Source organism: Vanessa tameamea, chromosome 4 (genome assembly GCF_037043105.1).
Source record: "Vanessa tameamea isolate UH-Manoa-2023 chromosome 4, ilVanTame1 primary haplotype, whole genome shotgun sequence".
NCBI classification, from domain to species: Eukaryota; Metazoa; Arthropoda; class Insecta; order Lepidoptera; family Nymphalidae; genus Vanessa; species Vanessa tameamea.
The window spans coordinates 2,871,266-2,890,032 of record NC_087312.1 but is presented as its reverse complement, the minus strand read 5'-3'; positions in this window follow the sequence as shown (position 1 = coordinate 2,890,032).

Below are 18,767 nucleotides of genomic sequence, written 5' to 3'. Positions count from 1 at the left end.
CATAGTAATCTATTATATTTATTCTTCCCAGTACAAGCGTATTTTACCGCACACCCTACGGCGTTTCTCTTATGCAGTCTTTCAAAGATCTTTTACTATCTACAAAGACCGCTTTAAATTGCAAAGCTTAAATGTAATTTGTATTTACAGAAATTTGTTCCGACACTTTGTACGTCGAAAAACTGATGAGATTTTATTATTTGGCATAATTATTATTAAATAACACCTCGTTATTAATGTGATACGTAACATTATTTTGTTAGTTTAAGTTTTATTAGTTAATTTTAATTGATGTTATCGATACTATTTTGTTGCAATTTGTATCCTCCAATAATTAGGGATACATTTGTATCCATAATTATAATTATGTATTGTTTAAATAAACATATGTATTTATTGAGCTATATGTGCTTCGGTTGAAATTTCTTATTAAATAAATACGTAACATACCTCAACTGAAATGAATTTTATCTGTGTTAAAATTCCGTAATAACCGTTCCTCTGTAAAGCGCTTTTATTAACTTTATCTTAATCTTGTAACTTAATTTTCATTCAGTTCCGGTTTTCTGTATAATTTGGAATCTGATTTTATACACACAATTCCATAACTTTTGGACCTTACGGAATAAATAGTTATTGTGTGTAAAGTAGATATAAACGTTACCATAATACCGTGATTAATACGGCCCCAATTTGTATGGCCATCGGTGACAAATCCGTCAGGTGGATCGCCGTATATATTATAAAAAAAGAAAAAATATATTACTGTGGAACGAAAACTGAGTGACGTGGTCAACGAAGTGCCATCACCTTCCAGACTTAGTAAAAGATAGGGGCATCCATCTTGGGTTGTCATGGTGGTAACAAGTTTGTAACTGTCAGTTGCATTCTTGATGAATTTTATAATATTTTGTTGATATATTTTAAATGTTACATTGAATGGTCGATTATAATATATGTCGCAAAACGTGTCATCTGAACGTCATTGGAACGCCATCTGTCGGCGCTCGACGGAGTCAATGATTCACCGGCTGAGCGGCCCACTCGACACTTCTCGAGCAGCAGCCGGCCAGTGCGGTCGAATATTGAAACCGACGCGCGTTCCAAGTTATAACTAAGCGATTTAATATTATAAACGTGTTAATTAATCTACTGTGTTTCGTTGCTCCAACATTACCCATCGATGCCCACTGCTTGAAACTTAGTAATTATGAACCTTACCGATGGAACTGAGGCTCATCCTCCGTCATATATAATAAATAACTATTTAGAGTGATTATTTTTCGGCATATTTTTCGGTGATTTGGCGGCAGAATATATGATGAGTGGGTGATGCTTAAACAGACTTGCTCGAAGCCAATTCCAAGTAACATCAACTACTAGCACCAAATGTAATTCAGAAAACATTTTTAGTGAAATTTAAAAGTTGGGGAGTAATATTTCATTTAAATTATTAAATGGACCATAAAATGTAACGTGAACTTCTTTGTCCAAACCCTCTTCCCAGTTCAGCCGGGGTTGGGTCTCCTTGTACGTCTACGCCAGAGAGCTTGTCTGTTTACTCAAATTCTCTTTTTGGGCCTCTTTTTGCATGTTTGACCACCAGGTTGCGGGGGTCGTCCTCATCCCCGCATATATAAGGCTTTCTTGACGCATCCCGTCAAGAAAGCCTTATATATCCCAGTCATCGTTACGTCTCAAGATGGCCGTACCAGGCCGTACCAGCGTAGTCGACACTCCTTCAGTTTTTCGATAAAGATAACGTGAACATATTGTTATACATCTAGACGTTTGCCAGTCTGTCAAAAAAAGAAAACGGTAAAATTAACGAGATGTCCAAAAAATATGTATGACTGTTTTTTGTTCATACACTTTTTTTATTTTGTCAAATAAATGCTACTGAATAAAAAACGCTTCGGACGCGAGATTTAATAAAATCACAAAATTCGTCGCTGTCAATCTATCAGAATCATTGAGTTACGATTGATTAAAAATTCATTTTCTTTTTTTTTTTTTATAAAAAGGCTTAAAACCAGTAAAATATTGCCTTTAAAATTGCATATACTAATTATTTAAAGGTGAAAGCCTACAGGAGTAGCGTGCTAATCAAAACGTTTACTTGAATTATTTCAATAATACCATTTTAGATTAATAAAAAACTAACGTCAAACTTTCGTTGCAAAAACAGCAGTATCCAACGAATGTAAGATTTCGAATATAAAAACGGCTGTATTCTAAGCCGATATCTTATATGTGATAATAGCAGCTCCGTTATGGCGTTTAAAGTCAAATTAAAAGTGCTTACTTGGACAATGTATATTTTAATTCTATTCTACATTTAATTATCGGTATCGGGTTCTTGGAGCTGTACATCCGTTCCTCATAAACTACGTGTAACCATGGGTCCTGCACGATCTAATTTTAATAAATTTAAATTGCCCAGAACATTGTTATATTATATTTAACTTTCAAGTTATTAAATTGACTTCGAGATCAGAATGAGACTGAAATTTGCTTATCTACAAATTTCGGCTATGCAATTTTAAAGCACAGCAAGGAATAGGAGGCAAGGCGTAGAATGTCTTCCTCACCTTGAGCGCGTGCCGCAACTGAACTATGAATACATGTCCTTGGGTTTAAGATAAATATATAATTTTCAAGTATTTTTAATAGTCTACGTTATAAATCACTTGCTAAAAACTTTTTTTCTGTGTGTTAATAACCAGTAACCATTTTTAAACCTAGTAACGGCCTTTACCAGGTTTGTATCACGTTTCAATAAGGTTTTATCAAAATGACATGTTATTTTTACATTGTTACAGAGACAAAATTTAAATATTAACAGATAATGTCTATTTTTCTCTGAAATTGAACATGAACAAAGATTAATTTACAATGAAAGTTTTACACGAGTCATTTATCCATTTGACTCCATCCAACTAAAAACTTCAGATAATAACCATTAGTTGAAAAATTTCGTCTCCAAACATTACGGTATAAACAGAGCATATCGTATGTATCGAGAACTGGCTCGCTCTGAAGACTGGAACACGTCAAATCGTCTGTAAGCTATGAATACTTAAGCTATGTTAAAGAACATGTCAAAAGGTAGACGTAACATATTTCTGTTGATTTATATATTTCTAATATTTTTAGTAAATTAAATTTAAATATCGTTAAGCGTTCACTTTTAAATTAATTTAAAACTGGAGTAAGAATGATATATATATATATCTAGCGTTATTTCCTTTAATTTTATTCCCAATGATGGTACTTGAGCTCATACAGTACCAAATAAGATTTTTTTACAATATACATAAGTACGATTTTTTAATCTTTTAATAGAAGGACAAATTATTTTAATTAAAATTCCCATATTTGTTTCTAAATCCGCTTCACTTTCATTATCTTAATTAACAGACAAAAGGAAAAGTCGAACGAAATTTATCATGGATTGGATTTTTAATGAATTTTATTTGTATTTTGCTTTGATTCTTTTATGTACTTGTTATTTCATTGTAATTTCATAGCAATACACATAAATAAATATTTTAAATACATTTAAAATATAGATCTTAGTTTAGTATCTTACCTCTAAGCATGTCTGAGGAGGAGTTTTTTTTTTTTGAGTGGCACCAGCTTGGCTCTGCTTTGGCATTGGCGGCACCCACTGTGACCACTTACATATATCTCGTTCACTAATCTTCCTCGATAGGCAAGAAAAAGAAACCTAATGTTTAAAGCCTCCATGGTTTGTTTTGTATATATATATTTTTTTTTTTATTATGTCCGGACAGACATATGACTCGACTACCTGATGGTAAGTGGAAGTGGAATCCAAACGCGAAAACGACTAGTACAGTCAGCTAGAATGAGCTGCACCAGTCACCCTCGCCATGCCAGCCCGCAAGATGCCTCTTTACGCTTCGTTTGAAGGCACTCAGGTTATAAGAGGGGGAACACGTATGCTGGTAAAGAGTTCCATTTTTTGGCAGTGTGACAAATAAAAGAGTTGCCAAATTTCTTTGTGCGCGATGGAATCAATGTCACAGTTAGGCGGTGACATCGCGAGCCTACACGCGTAGATCTGTGAAGGAAAGGGGAAGCAGGAATTAAAGAGAATAATTCCTCAGAGCACTCGCCCTGATACAGTCGATAGAAAACGCTCAGCGCTGCTATTTATCGACACAAGCGTAAAGGTTCGAGGGTGTTTGTGACCTCTACGTCGCCAATAATGCGGACCCCACGTAGCTGCAACCGATCCAAGGCTTCCATTAAGTACTTAGCGGAGCCATCCCAGAGGTGTGAGCAATATTCAACGCAAGACCACACCTGCGTTTTGTACAGCAGGAGCAGTTGTTGTGGCGTGAAATAACCCCGCACCTTGTTTTTAGGACCCCGAGTTTCCGTGAAGCTGTTGTGATAACAGCCTCGATACAATCCCTTGGATTAAGGTCACAGCGAACGTCGATACCTAGTACGGCAATTTTAGCGTTATATCACCAGCGTAGTGCCACTGAGAGAAGGAACAAGGGAAAATGGTGACTTTTTCGTTGTGAAGGCGCATACCTGCGTTTTCTTCGCATTTAATTCGACAAGATTATCAGAACCCCATTTGGCAATGAGCTCTAACGTCCTATCGAGTTCAACAACAAGATCCCTCCGCTTCTCCTCAGTTTCGGCCCGCCCGGTTACTGCACGTCCGTGGTAACCCTCATGCACTGTACTATCGTCTGCATAGCAATGTATGTTCCCAAGGGTTAGCATATCATTGATGTGCAAAAGAAAGTTTGGGGGAAAGCACAGAACCCTGGGGAACCCCAGCATTCACTGCATGGAATTTTGAAGCGCAGTCATCAACTAAAACGCGAAGGCTACGCTTGTGTAGCAAGCTGGCAATCCAGGTACAGAGCTGAGCTGCCAGACCGTATGCCGGCAGCTTAGACTTTTGTGCCAGACTCTGTCGAAAGCCTTGGAGATATCGAGGCTGACAGCCAACGACTCCCCACGCTTGGCTATAGCTTCACTCCAGAGGTGTGTTACGTACGCTAGAAGATCACCCGTGGACCGTATTGGTCGAAACCCGTACTGACGATCATTAATTAGACTGTGATCCTCTAGGTAATGGATCAGTTGGTTGTTTATGATCCGTTCCATTACCTTACAAAATACTGAGGTGATAGCTATTGGCCGATAATTTGCCGGGTCAGACCGGTCCCCTTTTTTGGGAACCGCTTGCACATTAGCTTCCTTTCAGGCCTCCGGCACACATCCTGTAGAAAGCGAGAAATGGAATAGGCGCATTAACACTGGAGACAGCTCCGCTGCACACTTCTTCAGCACTATAGCCGGTATTCCGTCAGCATCGCTAGCTTTCCGTACGTCGAGTGATTGTAGCTCTGCACGCACATTGCCTGAATTTAATGTCAGGCATTGTGTGACCACATGAAGGTATTTTTGTTGGCAGTGCACTACAATCATCGATCACAGAATTGTGGGCAAAGAGTTTTGCCAGAAGATCGACTTTCTCCTGCGGACTGTAGGCTACTGAACCATTCGGGTTCCTGAGCGGTGGCAGCGAAGGTTGGCAGAAGTTGTTTTGCACAGACTTGGTCAGACGCCAAAAACTACGGGAGCTCGTAGGATGCGAGATAAGGTCATGGCCAATCTGCACAATGCGTTGCGCATCCGCTCTTATATATGCCGTCTTACAGGACTTGGATTATTTGTTGCAGGTTGCTTTCAGTAAGTCAATATTCGGAGCCCTACTAGCGCAGCCATTGATCCACGCGCGATATGCCGCCTGCTTAGATGACACAGCATCGGCGCACTCCCGAGTGAACCAACGGTTACGCATCTGAGTTAGGAATGTAGTATTCCATTCCCAACAGGATCTCACCAGCAACAGCAGCGGCGCTAGCTGTCGGGTCTTTCCCACTAAAGCAACGTTCTTTCCAAGGGACTGACGACAAAACAATCACGCATACCGTCCCAGTCTGCTGACTTATAGTGCCAAATGTGACGTTTACCTGCCTTTGTTGGCAGCAGCTTGGCCTGTGGCACTTTAGTTGATATCAAGCTGTGATCCGAGGAACCAAGAGGAGCCTGAACCACAAACCGATAATCCACCGAGTGAGAAGTCAGCAGAAGGTCCAATAGATAAGGCGCTTGCCCGTCTATATCTGGGATCCTGGTGGGCTGATCAACCAGTTGGGTCAAGTCATGCATAAGAGCGAAAGCATGAGCAGTCCTTCCAGCATGGTCAGTTTTTCGGGAGTTCAACCATGAGTCACCATTGTGGGATCTATAGAGAATTTTGTATTATATTGACACAGATAGACGATTTAACGGGTGACTAGATGGTAAGCGATATCCATCTTAATTAACGTACAAATATTGGAGATGTACTGGCTGTATTGACTGGTCATAGAATCTCGCTGTGGTTATACCAGTTGACTGTGATTACACAAGCTCCTAACTCACTTATCGGCGACAAACTCCGGGCTGCAACTAAGAACCGATTCTTACCCGAGTCGGAATTTGATTCCAGGACCTCAAGCTGTACAGCCTGATAAACTGGCCATTAAATGACGGAAATAGTAGGGATAATGAGATTTACGTCACTTTTCGTTAGATTTCGTTAGTTGTGATTGTATATTATATTGCGTATTATAAAAAAAAACTATTTTAAAACCTTATAATATATTCGTTGTACTTAGTCAATAAAAACATACCTATTAGTAAAATCTCGTTGCTATTACGAGAAGTTAGAATTTGGGTAACTTAGAAATAGTATTATGTTCGCGTAAAGTATTTTTATCGAGTTTTAGCGTACACTGCATCCTATCGCATATATAAGTCAATTCCACGATCCATAGGGATTACCAGATATCAGGAATCAGAGCTTTTCCACCAAATCCGGGCTCGTCGCAAATATTTATGTCATTCAAACCGACGGATAGACATCCGTATAAAACGTACGTTATCTGTGGTAAAATAATTCGTATGAAAGTCGATAGATTGACGAGAGGATTTGTGTTTTTACGCAAATTCAGCGAAACGAATGAAATGAGCTTAACATCTTATTTTACCTTTTTATTATTTATGAACCTAGTTCGTGTAATCCGATTTCGACCATCAGATAACTTTGAAATTTATCTTCAAATATAATCATATATTTATTAAATCAAAGGATTTTACCCATTCAAACAAAGACGCTAATTCGTAGCATTATTGTTTGATCTAGGTCTAAATTCGAACAGAATTATATTGGAGATGAAATAATTTATTGATAAAAAATAAGATCAGGGCAAGTAACTATTACACAATTATATTATTACAGTCAATTCAAATACAAGTGATAATACTCAATTCCTATAGGAATTCACACCATCAGAATATATTCTCATATTCTGATGGGACGACAAGTAATGAAAAAAGCGGTAGGACCGCGGCATATGTGTGATTTTATTGTACTCATATAAAACAATGTAGACATTATTCGCATATTATAATGATAAATATGTTTTTATATCACTGTCCATACATATTGCCTGGAAGAAATATTAACCATTCCTTACATCGGCAATGCGCGATGTTATGTGTTTTTTTTGTATTTTAACACTAGGTCATTGACCTGTTCTGATCTGATGAGCAGATCGTACCTACCTAGATAGGCTTGCACAAAGCCCTACCACTAAGTTCGATTTAATTGAACTAAAATGATACATTAAAAGGAAATTATCTGAGACGTCATTGATTTAAACACACAATTGATTTCATTTTAGTAATACTCTTAGTTTTATGTTGAAATGTCGTCCTAAAATGATGTATATGGATTAATCACGTCGAATTATAAATTAACTAGCGACCCGCCCCGGCTTCGCACGGGTACAATGTGGGTTATCCCTAAGAGATACATATACCATCGCGGACTTTTTTGAAGACCGTTTTAAGGTGTACAATACTGTAGTACATTATTTTGATCTATCTCGTAGGGTTCAGCCCACGTTTGCAATTTAATCGCAAAAAATGTGTTTATTTACGACACCACATTAGAGACCTCTAAAATTATCAGTATTTGTCAACTATATAATGCAAGTGTTATACATATAAACATTCCCCTCGAATCACTCTATCGACAAAAAAACTGCATCATAATCCGTTGCGTAGTTTTTAAGATCTAAGCATACAGACAGGCAGACAGACAGCTTTTTTTTTTATCTGTGGTTGAGTATTGCTGTTGGCCCTACTGGCCTTTACAGCGTCACCGAACGTTGAGACAGACAGCGGGAAGCGACTTTGTTTTATAGTATATAGTGATGAAGTTATATATAGCGCTTTGAGTTCAATATTTAAATTGTGCCTAAAAATATCTCAGTATAAAACCAATTTTCTTCTGTCCGTAATTACTTTATATTGCCTGTCTTGGTATTAATCTTGCAAATATTACGTTTTGACCAGTGTCAACCTAATACCGTCAAAAATCCTCTCCTTAACCCTAGATTTTCTCGTCCGAACATTAATCACGTGTTATTGTATTCCTCGTAAATAAAAGGTACATTCTCATCATTCTCAATTTGAACCTTATTTCTACAATAATAAGAACTACTAGACAATATTAGGTATAATAAATCATTCATATTGTACAAGACAATTATTGTGAACGTTTACCTCTGCGTCATTATTTTTTGGATTTTTTTTTACCTATAAGATTTATTGGCGCGGCTTTGAAATAAGACCGCCTCATATGCCGTGACGGCAAACGGCATGTTCTCTTGTTATTCTTGTTGCTCTTAAGCCATCATATCACCCCCACCCCCACGCACATTCCATTGGGAGGCGTAACAGACATAATCTTCTCCTTCACTATTTAACAACGTACGAAGAAAATCCAATAACTCGATTCGAATTAGCAGGTGATTTCGAGGGTACGACGTAAATGCCATTTCTAGTTTCGACTATGCTCTAAGGTTTTAAACAAATATTTGAAATCTCTAGAAGTTACCGCAAACAATTGGCGAAATTAAATTCTTGTTCTTATTGTGTTTTCAATGTTTGATTTAGTTGGAATAGTTTGGATCGGTATTGGCTGCTTCTGTTTCGTGATATTGTTTCTTATGTAAGCTTCTTCTATTATTTGATTCTCGTGTGTTTATTAGCTTGAAATATTAATAAAAATTTAAAAAGTTATGATTTTTTATTATTTAATTTAATATAAGTTTGACTCACTTAAAAGTCTGTAGATCCAAAAAATATTTATGAACAGATCGGTATTTGGCAGATAAGGAAAAATCAGAAACTAATATTTTTTATAATTCAAAACAGTATCAAATTTCATAAAATATTAAAAAAATATACTTTTCAAATGTTTGACTTGTTGGAATTATATAAGAATTTTTATGTTAAGATGATAATGATAACAACTACATAACATTAACAGCCTGTAAATTTCCCACTGCTGGGATTAGGCCTCCTCTACCTTTGAGGAGAAGGCTTAAGCATATTCCATCACGCTGCTCCAATGCAGGTTGGTGGAAACATATGTGGCAGATAATTAGACACATGCAGGTTTCCTTACGATGTTTTCCTTCACCGCCGAGCACGAGATGAATTATAAACACAAATTAAGCACATGAAAATTCAGTGGCGCTTGCCTGGGTTAAGATGCACGGTTCATCGGTTAAGATGCACGCGTTCTAGCTACTGGGCCATCTCGACTTGATATTATAATCGCGATGATTAAAGCAATTACTAGCCAAGCGGGGCATAGAATAAACAAACCCCACTTTTAAAAAATCTGTTCGAATTTTCTTTGCTATTTATATTATTAGGCTCATTTTGCATAAAGTTCATATTACGTTTTGAATTAATAAGTTACCTTGACACATCTTTCTTACTCGCTCTTTTTAAAATTCTACCATAAAAAAATATTTTATTAAAAAAAAACGTGCTTTTGCTGACGTTTATTTAGCTGTTTTATTTTTAATCTGTGAACATGTTTATGATTCATGTAATGGTATTTTTGTTGTTATTAAAACAATAATTTATTTATAAATATACCTAAAACACAATCATCTACAATGTTTTTTAACAAATACTTAAGAATATAGTTTAATTTTTTGTTTTCTTAAATCATTTCTTTTTTTAAATATTAGTGTCTAGCTATCCCTGTAGTACTGTCTATTTACGCTATTTGTGCTTCCATTGTGAATTATAGTCTAATAATATATTTATTTTACTGAATGTACGTAATTAGTTATGTGTACCAAATAAATAAATATAGTCATAAACGTAAGTATTAATTAACATAATATTATTTATGGTAAGCTTTATTTAAGTATTCGTGTTAACATTTTAAACGTCATAGAATAAATTTATCGTTTAATACCATGCGAACATAATTTCCTCCAAATATAAAAAGCATTCTTGTCACGTCATGAAAGTGTTAAATAAATATTTGAGGTTTTCTTTTTGTTATTTAATATGAGGTTGCTACGCAAAAAGGTAAGTTTAAGGTAAAGTCATAATCGCCGATGGACAAATACAGCATTAAAGTTTGGTGGTTAAATATTACCGAACAAGATTGCTTCACGAAGAGAAAATTGGAAATCTTTACAAGTTGTCGATGAAAATACGCATTGCATTATTACTAAAAAGTCTGTAATTAAGTCTAGTTGTGAACTACTTTTCGTTTTAGACATTAAACACCAAATAAATATAAGAAATAAACATATATGTCCGTGCTTAGTTTGACAGAGTTATTTAATGCGTTATCTTCAATATGAAAATATGTTAATGAATTTCTTAATAAAAGATGCATGTAATATTTTTTAAGAGGATTATGTTTTATCTTTTGAAAAAGTAATGACCGCATTCAGAACAGTCAAAAATATCGACGAACATACATTACATACACAATACTAAAAGTGATAGAGTTTTGTGCAAGCCCATCTGGGTAGTTCTTTCCACTCATAATATATTCTACCGTCAATGATTAATGTTTAGTAATATTGTGTTCCGATTTTAAGGGTGAGTGGAGTTCTGTAGCTACAGACCCAAGGGACATATTACAGGAAGATGTCAATCTTAGCGCCCGAAGTTGATAACGCATTGACGATGTAAGGAATGGTTAAAGTTTCTTATAAATTCAATGTGTGTGGTAGTGACCACTTGCCATCAGGTGGCTCATTTAGCCGTCCACCTAGCAATATTATAAAAAAAACACGAAACGCAGCTATATTAGTTAAGTTTATTATATATTTACAAATCCATTTAACCTAATAATGCATGAAGTTATCTAACGTTAAGACCTAAAAAACGTTCTTTCAAGTCGGAATTCCTGTAATAAATCTCTTAGTTGCCGCTTGAATAAATTCAGATATCAGGCAGTCAAGTAGGCGTAGAATTGAGTCGATAGGAGTATCGTAAACATTTATTTCCCAGTAAATGATGTCTTATCGACTTGTAGCAATCTTTAACACAACTAAGTCGGAGAGGCAAGACTTATTATATTAATGGATAAAATATACATATATAAATCTCAACTAATTAAATTTAACCTTGATCGTTAACCTCGCTCGTTGGCATATCGGCTAGCTTCTTGGGCAGATCTTGAAGTTTTGGGTTCGATCCGTGGACAGAAAACAATATTGGGTTTTTTGTCAAGAAGTTCTTAGTTGGGCCTCGGATAGGACGTGCAGCTGTTGAGCCTCCGTCACTACGACTGGTCGTATCGTGTTAGGAACAACAAGCGTAACACTCGGTTACTGATTAACAAAAAACCACCATCGTATAGAAAATCATCCTTAGATCTAAGCGGGATGTGTATTTTTTTAAATTCATTATATTAATTTTTCATTAATTAAATATGAACAGTAGGAATTAATTGCGTGCCCCATTCAAAGGCTCAATTAACACCGGACACTAAATTATTAATTTTATTCCAGATAACTTAATAACCAGTTAACTAAATATGCCCAAAATAGCTTTATCCATCGGTCATGTAACATGTATAATAAAAAATTTAGTCCTATAGATATATTTTCATGTTCCCTTTTAAGTTATTAAAAGAACATTAATTAATTGTTAAATCAATGAATGTTAATTTTGTCTTATGTAATTAATATTTATTTTTTTGAATATTTTAATTTTTTTAATTACTAATATTAATTGATTTTTGTTTTTGTAATTATTTTTTTATATCTTTAAATAACTATTCTAGTCCTTATTACTTTCTGCTTCTGATTTGTAATAGATATCAGTGGAAACTTGATTGGTTTATGTATTATTTTATTGTTCTTTCATATTACTGTTCTATTGTACTGTTTGTTTCCCGAAAATAAATATATAAATAAATAACTCATGAAATAGAATTATATAATCTTTGCTTTCGTGAAACAAAAGTTAACTGAATTGTTGCAACCTTCATAAACATAAACCGTTTTCATTGGGCGTCGTAAAATAATTCTAAAGATAACGAACCACTTGAAATCTACGTTCAGATTTGCTGACGACTTTGTGACAGTTTAACGTTTAACATCAGGTTTTATATATTACGTAGCCCACTGAACATCTTCGGACTTGAACATTTTCTTTGTATTGCCAACGTAGAGCTACGCTACGAATCCATCTACGCGCTACGTATAGCTCATTAATATAACTATTTACTTTAATGCTCCAAATTATTATGAGAAAACGTCTGATCGACATAACTTTGCAATGACAATATATTATTTTCTTAATTTAATGATTTTAAAAATTGTAAAAATGTTTAAAAAAATACATATATTATAACAAAGATATTATTATATATTATTGCTTTAAAGTAAAATTAAAATGGAAGCACTGACAATAATAGACGCTTGTACAATGTTACATCGGTCGAACGGTAGGGACGCGAATAACAGGCAGTAACTGCTACAAATATCGATTACAAAAATATTTATTAAAGATCATTGTTAAGTTATTGTTACCTAGGGGGGTCCTTTTGGTTGCGGTCTCTTTGACTAGTGGTTGGTGTCTCTTTAGCTGGTATAACTCTTTTTAGAAAAATAAGTTTAAAAAAAAAAATCTAATTTGAATTACGCATTCCATCTTTCCATCGACTGTTATATATATTATATTTTCTGTTTCTCATCACTAGCCCGTCTGTCAAAAAGATCAAGCTAAATTAAACAGGGTTTAAGTATTGTTGTTTGTCGACAGAAATATAATATCTATGATTGGGTGGTGCCTATCCAGACGGCCTTGCACGAAGCCCTACCATCAAGTAAAAGATAAATAATAAACACAAATTGAACACATACAATTCAATGCTGACAATCTTCGGTTACGTTGCAATAGTCAGCGTTAAATCTGTATCAGAGCAGCAAATTGCTAGAACTTACTTCGTTATTGCGTGTCGTAATGATAATTACAAATATTATAAATTACATCATTACCGTAATAACACTTCACTGCGTAAAGATAACAGATAACACGATTCCCTAATACTATCATCAAAGAGATGTTCTCTAACAAATTAATGTGACGAATTAGGGTCATGGTCGTATCACCGGATGTAGTGGTTAATATACTTATGACATTATAGCTACACATTCGTTGCGAGTATTATAATATCCGGAGATTAGATACCATGTAGCTACATCATTGGTATTTACAGCTTATATAAAGAAAAATTGTTTAACTTTGACGTGACGTGCCATGCAATAGCATGGCTAAATTTAGTTCAAAGTTAATAATATAAAATTGGATATGTTGTCAGGTTGTTGAGTTTGATTAAAAACAATAAAGAATATAATTTTCTCTATAGAAAAAAACCACGAAAAAATTCCACTAATTTTTACATTTATATATAAATATTTATATATACTTGTAGTGCTACAGATTATTGGCTGACAAGACAAAAAATCTAGGGATGACTTAGCGTTTTTTTTACTCCATTTTTTTTCAGCGAAAATCTGCGTCTCCTTTCGCATGTTACTTCAAACATAATATACTTGTGTCTCAAATAATTCGCTATGGCGCTCTGAAAATTATAGGAATACGGGATGAGGGAAAAAAGTTATAGCGTTTTCTATTAATCGTTATCATATTATATTTAAAATATATGTCATGATATTCTGCAGAATAGTAATTAAAATTTGCACAACAATCAAATAAATTTTAAAACAATATTGCCGGTGCAATGTAAAGAGCATAGAAACAAGATCGCGTACCGAAAAGGGTGTGTAAGGGTAAAACCTGAAATCTAGCTGACTTTAGACGAGCTCTTAAGACGTAATAACTAAATAATTACAGATCAAGAGCTTAACTCCTGTGTTCCTTTAAAAAATATTGGGTTTTTCTATCTAGGAACACTTTTTTTATCAAGTAGCCTAGACATTTAAAGATGACATTGTTGATGAGTTTGTAGATCAGTGCCTCGGAAACCACATTGAGTTAATAATAAAAAAATATGCCCTATAATATCTCCTGGACACTGGAATTATCATTTGTCAAATCCTGTTTCATAACAATTGTAAAATAATTGCCATAAGATAAAATTAAAAAAAAGTCTACTACTGTTTTTGACAATTGATAGATCTTTTATCCCCTATAAATGGATTTGTGCAAACCTAAAAGTTTTAGTGTTCCGTATTAAAATCCTTTGTAACCCTTGGACTTGATTTGGACTCACCTTGCGAGTCAGTGTAACAAGGGGCATAACATCTTTGTTTCTAAGGTTGATGACGTATTTGCGATATAAGAATGATACCTAGTTAGTGTAGAGACTAACTTATAAGACTTTAGCTGTCAAAGTACTGTGTTCATACTCCGTGTCAGTTAAATAGTTAATAAAAGATATTGGGTTAAATGCACTACACACAATGGGCTAATCTTCCTAAAAAATTACCTATTGGAGCTGCGAAAACAACTGTTTCGTAATTTCTTTCTTATATAGGTATGTTTTAAAATCAAAATACTTTAAAATTGTATATTTAAAAATCTCCTAAAGGCATGGTTACCCTATTTCTAAGTATCATCCCGCTGCTAAATCAAGTTGCAAGTGGTCCACATTTGCATTACAAGGATTTCAATTCGCAGCTCGCTTGAATTTAGACATGATTTGCCACTATACTGTATTACCATGCTAAGTGCAGAACTATTCGGTATTATTAACGTTTAAATAAACATTGTTATGTATTTGTGTATCGAATTTACTATTTTATCCTCGACATGTTAACAATTTGTGGTCTTCTTAGTTTTTTATATCATTTCCCATTACACTTATGACAAAATATTAGGACATAGAGATGACGAAATGGTACATTATCATTAGTTAAGCTTAGAAAACGAGAATTATTTATTATTTTTTTATAATAAAAGTGCCTTTTTTCCTTAAAATTTCCTATATACATGTACAATACATGGGGTATTTTGACTTGCCGAGTACGAATATGATAATTAAAATTGACACGAATTTCATTTTCAAGGTCAAAACGAATAAAATCGAAATACCCAAAAACACTGAGACACTGTAATAATACTGTAAAAAAAACTTTAATTTTTTTTTAAATAAATATTTATATTATAATAATTATTATAGATAGATATTATAATAATATAATTCATAATATTTAATTAAGAACATCAAGGTTGGATAAGCAAGTAACTAACATTCGCAAGAAACATTTAATAACTACGGGGAACAAATATGATGTTTGCTTACCGTCCTTGTTAGTATAAGTGAAATCCGCCAAAGTAAATAACAATCCTGAACTAACTAAAGCAAGTAAGTTGTCACATTTTGCCTTTGAAGAGCCAAATTCAACTTCTGCACCTGAGTTCAAACTGCGTTACATCTCTAATTAGTTTAGACAAATATACAAAAACCACATCACGTACTCTACTTTTTGTTGTTTTATTAAATTCATCACTAAACATTGTCTTGATGTACAGTTGCAAAGAATACCAAAATATTATAAGCATACTAAGTCGTATCTTTCATGATAGTCTTGTGGGATAGTGACAAGTGTGTCAAATCACTTTAAAATCAGATTATAATCGATTTATTGTATATCGGAATTTTAATTATTGTGTTATTCGAATGCGAAAATTTATAAAATATTTTCTAAGATGATCTTTCTGTTTTTACTACTGAAATATAGAATCAAAGTAACAAATCTAAGTAATTTCTAACCGAGATCCAGCAATTGTTACTTCCGCGAATTCTCGAGATATTTTTAATATTCTGATACAGAGCTATTGCTCTGTATGGCCATACCTAGAAATTTGTTGAAATAGGGTATTAACTTTACGATAGCAACATTGAAATATTTTATTTTTATTCTACTAAATTCGCGTTTTTTATATGGATCACTTTTGTTTGATTCATATATCACAAAATTTTAAATTAATATTAATCCATACTAATAGGCAAACGAGGATAGTTTTTGTAATACCTAACTAAAAAAAATACTATTCCAAATTACATAAAACCAGAACATGCAGGGCAGTTCAGAAGTTTTAGTTTGAAATACATAAATATTGTTTATATATTGAAATAAATACTAGTTTTAGGTCCCTTCCCAGCAATCACGAGTACAATAAGGGATTTATATTGAAGAACAAACACTAGAAGACGATTCCTGTTCTTCACCGACATGGAAAGTTGAAAGTCTCAACTTTTCTCTAGTATAATAAACATGTTTTGTATTTTCTTTCTCTTGAATCACTTTGTTTATTGATTAAAATCCGTTATTTAGTTTAAAAGATCTAAGCCAGACAACAGGCAGCGGGAAGCGACTTTCTTTTATACTATGTAGAGATGGTCTGATGGAAGATGGAGATGGAATGATTTTAGTATCCCAATTGATCTTGTTAAAATTAAAAAACGTGCAGTAAATGCGTTTAACGCAAAAATTTATCATTTGTTACTCAATATGTCGGCATTTAAAGAGCCTGCCTAAAGAAATAAACGACATGACAGAATTATTATACACTGACCGTTATAATGAGATATGTCTTTATAAATCGACAGATACAAAGTATTCTTATCAAGGAAATTGGTTGTCGGACGTGTTTCCAATTCCGCGGAATTATATTAGATCAAACGACATATTTTGTTGACTGTGCTTTACTGAAAATAACATTGTAATACCTCTGATTGAATTTACTTTCTATACGTTATTTTTGAGTAGACCATAACATTAAATCAATTTAAATAGGATCTTAAATGGATGGTAACTAACACCAAGCTTCTATTAAATAAAAATACCTATAGAAACTTGATAATTTAATTATAAGCATATTTTTGATTATATGTATCTATAGCTTAAACTTCAGGTAATATGAAAATTATCCTAGTACAATAGTATTCGCCCAGTCTTTATTTTTATGAGGCTTACTATAAATTCCAGTTTCTTGTAAACTTTATTATTTAGCTGTTTCAATCTTAGGAACTTTACTATGACTGATTCAATTTATTTGTTGCAAATGTTGACGTATCATTTTTTTCAATACAACTTTAGTCGAAGTTTTTGTGAAAATTAGTTTGGCGTGGTAGAAATACATGATAATTTTTGGGTACAATCTGCATGCTCTTTTATAATGGTACCACAACCTCTACAATTATGCTACCGCTAAACTGTAGTATTTATATAATTACTGTGTTTCGCAATAAAGGGAAAATGAAGTAGTGTAATACAAGCACGAGAAATGAAAAATCTTAGATGGTTGACCCCGTGGCTGAAGGCGAATTGTTTTTGAAAGAAAATGGTTTTTTTTATGTGATATTTGATGAGTGATTGGTACCTATCCAAACGGTCTTGCATAGAGCCCTACCGAGTAATACATTATATTTGCCATTAGGAAGGCCAATTGCATCTGCATTCCTAAAATAAATTTAAATTAAACAATAATAAATACGACGTTTAGTTTCTGAAGAATACTCTTCTATTCGATGTACCGAATAGCTTTCTTTATTTTAGTTTAAGTTCGATAACATTTTGAAATGAACAGATTTTAGTTTCAATAAACTTTACAATTTCAATTAGAATAGTTTTCAAAAGGTAACTGAAATAATATCGAATTTATTGAAATATCCCAAAATGGTCCATTTTCTTTCAACCGTCTAACAGAGCCGCACCAGCAATTCCCAAGCGTCTGCTGAAAACGTCCATATTTCAATAGCCTTTTTAACTTCATAAACGAAAATCTCATAGGAATTTGAAGTCAAATTTTTGATTATTATTATTTATGGTCTACAATTGGGAATATAACTAAAATCAAGTGTATTGTGAAGATTAAATGCAAACAATAAAACCTATAATAATTATATGCAGGTAATATTTTTGGATATATATAAATGATATGCCTTAGTTAAGCAGCTTCAGAACTATTAGTCGTATATTTGCACCAAATCTTATTCCTAAGAGGAAGGTCTTTGCGTAGCACTTTTACGGGTTGGTGCTATTACTATAATATAAAATGGCTAGAAATTCGTGTCGTGTCGTTCACGTCACGTACAATCGAAACGAGCGTAATATTCTCTATTACGAAATTCGTGACAACGCATGAAGTTGACAGTGAATTGACAATTAATATGCATCGCGATATTTGGTCTGCGAATGAAGTGATAATGATGATTCCTAGATTTGCATGAAATAATTATTTCCTATATCACGACATAATTATCTTCGTTATCGTGTAATTAATAGTTTCCGCCCGCGCGTTGGGGTAATAAAGGACGTAAGGTAGGGTACCTAACATCTGAAGGGAGTTCA